Raw genomic sequence first — 7,006 nt, forward strand, 5'->3', positions numbered from 1 at the left:
CTAGAAACAGACAGCAGTGAGAAGGATTATAGAGGAGTCTAGAAACAGACAGCAGTGAGAAGGATTATAGAGGAGTCTAGAAACAGACAGCAGTGAGAAGGATTATAGAGAGGAGTCTAGAAACAGACAGCAGTGAGAAGGATTATAGAGGAGTCTAGAAACAGACAGCGGTGAGAAGGATTATAGAGGAGTCTAGAAACAGACAGCAGTGAGAAGGATTATAGAGGAGTCTAGAAACAGACAGCAGTGAGAAGGATTATAGAGAGGAGTCTAGAAACAGACAGCAGTGAGAAGGATTATAGAGGAGTCTAGAAACAGACTGCAGTAAGAAGGATTATAGAGGAGTCTAGAAACAGACAGCAGTGAGAAGGATTATAGAGGAGTCTAGAAACAGACAGCAGTGAGAAGGATTATAGAGGAGTCTAGAAACAGACAGCAGTGAGAAGGATTATAGAGGAGTCTAGAAACAGACAGCAGTGAGAAGGATTATAGAGGAGTCTAGAAACAGACAGCAGTGAGAAGGATTATAGAGGAGTCTAGAAACAGACAGCAGTGAGAAGGATTATAGAGGAGTCTAGAAACAGACAGCAGTGAGAAGGATTATAGAGGAGTCTAGAAACAGACAGCAGTGAGAAGGATCATAGAGAGGAGTCTAGAAACAGACAGCAGTGAGAAGGATCATAGAGGAGTCTAGAAACAGACAGCGGTGAGAAGGATTATAGAGGAGTCTAGAAACAGACAGCAGTGAGAAGGATTATAGAGGAGTCTAGAAACAGACAGCAGTGAGAAGGATTAGAGAGAGCACAACAACACACTTCAATGTTGGAAACGTAAAGATTCCAGGAGAGAAGATTAAACGTGAAGGCCAGCTCTTCTGAAATTTGTAAACTAAACTGACGACTAAACTGAAGCTTAGTGGTCCTGACAAATAGGTATCAGGCCAGCACGTCAGATCAGAGCAGACTGCAGTCCTGAAGAATGGGTACAGGCCAGCAGGTCAGATCAGAGCAGACTGAAGTCCTGAAGAAAGGGTACCAGCCATTATGTCAGATCAGAGCAGACTGAAGCTCCCTTGGCTAAGCTGGCCCTGCTTTAAAAGGCTGATATCCCAGATCGGTTCCCCACCGTCCCTCCCATTCTCTAAGACCATAACACGCTTATCACCTAAAATACGGAAGTTTAGGATTTTATCTCATCGCAGCCCTATTTTGGACTAATGAAAATGGAAACTAAGTGGTCATGATGAAATGACCTTTGTAGTTTACAACAGCTGAGGATTTAGCCATGCTAAAGGTCATCACCAGGATATCATGTTCAATAGTCATGCTAAAGGTCATCACCAGGATATCATGTTCAATAGTCATGCTAAAGGACGTCACCAGGATATCATGTTCAATAGTCATGTTAAAGGACGTCACCAGGATATCATGTTCAATAGTCATGCTAAAGGATATCAGGTTCAATAGTCATGCTAAAGGACATCACCAGGATATCAGGTTCAATAGTCATGTTAAAGGACATCACCAGGATATCATGTTCAATAGTCATGCTAAAGGACGTCACCAGGATATCATGTTCAATAGTCATGCTAAAGGACATCACCAGGATATCATGTTCAATAGCCATGCTAAAGGACATCACCAGGATATCAGGTTCAATAGTCACCAGGATATCATGTTCAATAGCCATGCTAAAGGACGTCACCAGGATATCATGTTCAATAGTCACCAGGATATCATGTTCAATAGTCACCAGGATATCATGTTCAATAGTTACCAGGATATCATGTTCAATAGTCACCAGGATATCATGTTCAATAGCCATGCTAAAGGACGTCACCAGGATATCATGTTCAATAGTCACCAGGATATCATGTTCAATAGTCATGTTAAAGGATATCAGGTTCAATAGTCATGCTAAAGGACATCACCAGGATATCATGTTCAATAGTCACCAGGATATCAGGTTCAATAGTCATGCTAAAGGACATCACCAGGATATCATGTTCAATAGTCACCAGGATATCATGTTCAATAGTCACCAGGATATCATGTTCAATAGCCATGCTAAAGGACGTCACCAGGATATCATGTTCAATAGCCATGCTAAAGGACGTCACCAGGATATCATGTTCAATAGTCACCAGGATATCATGTTCAATAGCCATGCTAAAGGACGTCACCAGGATATCATGTTCAATAGTCATGCTAAAGGTCGTCACCAGGATATCATGTTCAACAGTCATGCTAAAGGACATCACCAGGATATCATGTTCAATAGTCACCAGGATATCAGGTTCAATAGTCATGCTAAAGGACATCACCAGGATATCATGTTCAATAGTCACCAGGATATCATGTTCAATAGTCACCAGGATATCATGTTCAATAGCCATGCTAAAGGACGTCACCAGGATATCATGTTCAATAGTCACCAGGATATCATGTTCAATAGCCATGCTAAAGGACGTCACCAGGATATCATGTTCAATAGTCATGCTAAAGGACGTCACGCTAAAGGACGTCACCAGGATATCAGGTTCAATAGTCATGCTAAAGGACATCACCAGGATATCATGTTCAATAGTCATGCTAAAGGACATCACCAGGATATCATGTTCAATAGTCATGCTAAAGGACGTCACCAGGATATCAGGTTCAATAGTCATGCTAAAGGACGTCACCAGGATATCATGTTCAATAGTCATGCTAAAGGATATCATGTTCAATAGTCATGTTAAAGGACATCACCAGGATATCATGTTCAATAGTCATGCTAAAGGACATCACCAGGATATCAGGTTCAATAGTCATGCTAAAGGACATCACCAGGATATCAGGTTCAATAGTCATGCTAAAGGACGTCACCAGGATATCATGTTCAATAGTCATGCTAAAGGACATCACCAGGATATCAGGTTCAATAGTCATGCTAAAGGACATCACCAGGATATCAGGTTCAATAGTCATGCTAAAGGACATCACCAGGATATCATGTTCAATAGCCATGCTAAAGGACATCACCAGGATATCATGTTTAATAGTCATGCTAAAGGACATCACCAGGATATCATGTTCAATAGTCATGTTAAAGGACATCACCAGGATATCAGGTTCAATAGTCATGCTAAAGGACATCACCAGGATATCAGGTTCAATAGTCATGCTAAAGGACATCACCAGGATATCAGGTTCAATAGTCATGCTAAAGGACATCACCAGGATATCATGTTCAATAGTCATGCTAAAGGATATCATGTTCAATAGTCATGTTAAAGGATATCATGTTCAATAGTCATGCTAAAGGACATCATGTTCAATAGTCATGCTAAAGGACATCACCAGGATATCATGTTCAATAGTCATGTTAAAGGATATCATGTTCAATAGTCATGTTAAAGGACATCACCAGGATATCATGTTCAATAGTCATGTTAAAGGACGTCATGTTCAATAGTCATGCTAAAGGACATCACCAGGATATCATGTTCAATAGTCATGTTAAAGGACATCACCAGGATATCATGTTCAATAGTCACCAGGATATCATGTTCAATAGTCATGTTAAAGGATATCATGTTCAATAGTCATGTTAAAGGACATCACCAGGATATCATGTTCAATAGTCACTAGGATATCATGTTCAATAGTCATGCTAAAGGACATCACCAGGATATCATGTTCAATAGTCACTAGGATATCATGTTCAATAGTCATGCTAAAGGACATCATGTTCAATAGTCATGCTAAAGGACATCACCAGGATATCATGTTCAATAGTCATGTTAAAGGACATCACCAGGATTTCATGTTCAATAGTCATGTTAAAGGACATCACCAGGATATCATGTTCAATAGTCACTAGGATATCATGTTCAATAGTCATGCTAAAGGACATCACCAGGATATCATGTTCAATAGTCACTAGGATATCATGTTCAATAGTCATGCTAAAGGACATCACCAGGATATCATGTTCAATAGTCATGCTAAAGGACGTCACCAGGATATCAGGTTCAATAGTCACCAGGATATCATGTTCAATAGTCATGCTAAAGGACATCACCAGGATATCAGGTTCAATAGTCACTAGGATATCATGTTCAATAGTCATGCTAAAGGACATCACCAGGATATCATGTTCAATAGTCATGTTAAAGGATATCATGTTCAATAGTCATGTTAAAGGACATCACCAGGATATCATGTTCAATAGTCATGTTAAAGGACGTCATGTTCAATAGTCATGCTAAAGGACATCACCAGGATATCATGTTCAATAGTCATGTTAAAGGACATCACCAGGATATCATGTTCAATAGTCACCAGGATATCATGTTCAATAGTCATGTTAAAGGATATCATGTTCAATAGTCATGTTAAAGGACATCACCAGGATATCATGTTCAATAGTCACTAGGATATCATGTTCAATAGTCATGCTAAAGGACATCACCAGGATATCATGTTCAATAGTCACTAGGATATCATGTTCAATAGTCATGCTAAAGGACATCATGTTCAATAGTCATGCTAAAGGACATCACCAGGATATCATGTTCAATAGTCATGTTAAAGGACATCACCAGGATTTCATGTTCAATAGTCATGTTAAAGGACATCACCAGGATATCATGTTCAATAGTCACTAGGATATCATGTTCAATAGTCATGCTAAAGGACATCACCAGGATATCATGTTCAATAGTCACTAGGATATCATGTTCAATAGTCATGCTAAAGGACATCACCAGGATATCATGTTCAATAGTCATGCTAAAGGACGTCACCAGGATATCAGGTTCAATAGTCACCAGGATATCATGTTCAATAGTCATGCTAAAGGACATCACCAGGATATCAGGTTCAATAGTCACTAGGATTTCATGTTCAATAGTCATGCTAAAGGACATCACCAGGATATCACCAGGATATCATGTTCAATAGTCATGTTAAAGGACATCATGTTCAATAGCCATGCTAAAGGACATCACCAGGATATCATGTTCAATAGTCATGCTAAAGGATATCATGTTCAATAGTCATGCTAAAGGACATCACCAGGATATCATGTTCAAGGAGGCGTTTAGATCGCTAAGGGAAATCCTCTCCTACTTCTATGCCTTGTCCACATTCTCTCTGACATCATTAGTTTTATCATCTTTATTTTATTTAACCTTTATTTAACTAGGCAAGTCAGTTAAGAACAAATTCTTATTTACAATGACAGCCTACCGGGGTTAACTGCCTTGTTCAGGGGCAGAACGACAGATTTCAGCTCGGACCTTGTCAGCTCAGGGATTCGATCTAGCAACCTTTCGGTTACTGGCCCAACACTCTAACCACTAGTCTACCTGCCGACCCCATCATATTGACATGATGTCATGAATTAACCCTCTGTGGTTTGGACAGGGTGCTGGTTCTGGAGTGAATGGGGGGGGGGGGGGGTGAGCTGCAGAACACAAGGCAAGATACACACAACTGAACCAATTCCTTCCATCTATATTCTTACTTGAAAGAGAATTTATAATATATGTATTATTATTATTATTATTCATTTCCGTATTGTTATGAACAACAAGGACACCTCTCTTCTCTTCCATCGCCATAAAAAAACATCAAGATATGTCTTGTAGGAGATAAAAGCTATTCTGTTCCAGTAGGTAGCTAACTTGACTCCAGGTCACGATAAGCTCTAAGACATGAAGTCCGACCGTGGTCCAGGGCGGTGAGGTGATATGGCGGCCCTCGCTCCTCTGGACTTTGAAGTGTTTTCCAGGCTGGTTCAGATCCCCTCTCCGACGTGTAACCCAACCAGTTCTGAGGGATCCTAAGATTAGCAGAGACAAAGAGCTGCGTTGAGAGCTGAGCGGCTAGGAGGGATGTAATTAACTTGATGTGAAAAGCCTTCCCTCCAGAGATGAGAGAGGAGTGCTGAGGACTCAGGGGAGAAGGTTGGAGGTGGACTGGAGGACACTCCCAACTAGCTTCCCTTTTCACAGCTTATATCATCCCCTTTGATATTTCTGATGTGACTTAAAAGAGTAGTATCAGAGTCCAATGAGAGGGAAGTGAATCGAATCCATTAGCCTGGCCAACAAATAGGGATGTGATCAGTGACAATACATTCATATCACAGGGAAATCTCCCTATGTATTTTGAGGTAGCAGTAGTGTTCTTTAAATTCATACTGTAAAAATGACACTGAGTGAACAAAACATTAGGAATACCTTCCTAATATTGAGTTGCATCCCCTTTTGCCCTCAGAACAGCCTCAAATCGTCAGGGCGTTCCACAGGGATGCTGGCCCATGTTGACTCCATTGCTTCCCACAGTTGTGTCAAGCTGGATGTCCTTTGGGTGGTGGACCATTCTTGATAAACACAGGAAACTGCTGAGCGTGAAAAACCCAGCAACGTTGCAGTTCTTGACACACTCAAACCGGTGCTCCTGGCACCTACTACCGTACCCCGTTCAAAGGCACTTACATATTTTGTCTTGCCCATTCACCCTCTGAATGGCACATATACACAATCCATATGTCTCAATTGTCTCAAGGCTTAAACATCCTTCTTTAGGATGTCCACCTCTCCATCAATAAGGGATCATCTTTCACCTGGATTCACCTGGTCAGTCTATGTCATGGAAAGAGCATGTTTTGTTTTGTACACTCAGTGTATGTCCCTGTAAAAAGTCACTGCCCTCAGCAGAAAGTAGTCAGCAGAACTCTTTCAAATGGAATTCATTATCAGAATCCTACACTTATAGAGTATATTTGTGTCATTTTTGTGAAAAGTGTTGATCAAATATTATACAAGTCAGCAGCACATCTGTCAGGGCCTTCTGTCTGTCCTGACTGAGAGAGAGAGAGAGAGAGAGGGGGGAGAGAGAGAGAGAGAGAGAGAGAGAGAGGGGAACTTAATAACAACCTCTAAAACGCCCCTCTCTCTCTCTCTCTCTCCCCCCTCCTCTCTCCCTCTCCCCCCCCTCTCTCTCTCTCTCTCTCT

The 7,006-nt window shown here is 41.0% G+C and overlaps 1 long non-coding RNA gene across 1 annotated transcript; it reads left to right on the top strand.

The window, feature by feature from the left end:
- Nucleotides 1-2,164: 2,164 nt before the first annotated feature.
- Nucleotides 2,165-4,120, top strand: LOC115190201 (uncharacterized). The gene is made up of 3 exons (XR_003877129.1): nucleotides 2,165-2,213; nucleotides 2,520-2,655; nucleotides 4,077-4,120. It is a non-coding gene; the product is annotated as an uncharacterized LOC115190201 (long non-coding RNA).
- The last annotated feature ends 2,886 nt before the right edge of the window (nucleotides 4,121-7,006 follow it).

This window comes from Salmo trutta, unplaced genomic scaffold, assembly GCF_901001165.1.
Source record: "Salmo trutta unplaced genomic scaffold, fSalTru1.1, whole genome shotgun sequence".
NCBI classification, from domain to species: domain Eukaryota; kingdom Metazoa; phylum Chordata; class Actinopteri; order Salmoniformes; family Salmonidae; genus Salmo; species Salmo trutta.